Source organism: Elephantulus edwardii, unplaced genomic scaffold (genome assembly GCF_000299155.1).
Source record: "Elephantulus edwardii isolate Elephantulus edwardi_28Jun2011 unplaced genomic scaffold, EleEdw1.0 scaffold00023, whole genome shotgun sequence".
Lineage (NCBI taxonomy): Eukaryota > Metazoa > Chordata > Mammalia > Macroscelidea > Macroscelididae > Elephantulus > Elephantulus edwardii.
Genome location: NW_006399773.1, coordinates 10446755 through 10447506, shown reverse-complemented (window position 1 = coordinate 10447506; position 752 = coordinate 10446755). Strand labels below are relative to the sequence as shown.

At 53.6% G+C, this 752-nt stretch overlaps 1 pseudogene; it reads left to right on the top strand.

Moving 5' to 3' along the window:
* The first annotated feature begins 491 nt into the window (after positions 1-491).
* On the top strand, positions 492-752 carry LOC102869394 (annotated as a pseudogene).

The following is a 752-nucleotide window of genomic DNA, read 5'->3' as shown; positions in this document are numbered from 1 at the left end:
ACATTAGCAATAATGTCCCTAGTGCCATGACTTCTTCTAAAACCAGCTTGTAAGCTCCCTCTCGCCCACCGCGTGACGCCTTCTTCTCCCCTTTGTTCCTTCGCGGCTTCCACAGGATGGCCCTCAAAGTATCCATTCTCACCTTTCTCTTCTAACCTCTGCACCACTACACCACACGTATATTCAGGATACTACCTCTACAGATCCCAAACACCCCAGACACTGCCACACACCTGAGCGGTTCCTATAGCAACGACAAACCGGAAGTGTGGGCTACAAACCGGAAGCGGACGTTTGGTTAAAAGGTTCGGCTGGGGCCGTGAGCAGCTTGGGTAGTGAGTAGCTGGCGGCGGAGTGGGTGCGTTCCACGTGGCTTTGCGGAGTGAGTGTGGCTGCTGAAAGCTGACAGCTGGGGCAAGAGGCACTCTTTCTCTACCGAACGGGCTACCTCTGCTTCCAGTAGGAATTTGGTCGTACCTGTGTGCAACGAGATGGACACTCCACGGGTTTCCGGTTCGGATTCTGAGTCTGAAGATTCTTTTGTCACAGACAGAGAGCTTCAGGATGCGTTTTCGCGAGGGCTTCTCAAGCCAGGCCTCAATGTCGTGCTAGAGGGGCCGAAGAAGGCAACTAACGACATGACTGGCCTGAAGCAGTGCTTGGCAGAATTCAAGCGCGATCTGGAATGGGTTGAGAGGCTTGATGTGATCCTGGGTCCGGTGCCAGAAATCAGTGGAACTCAACCAACACCT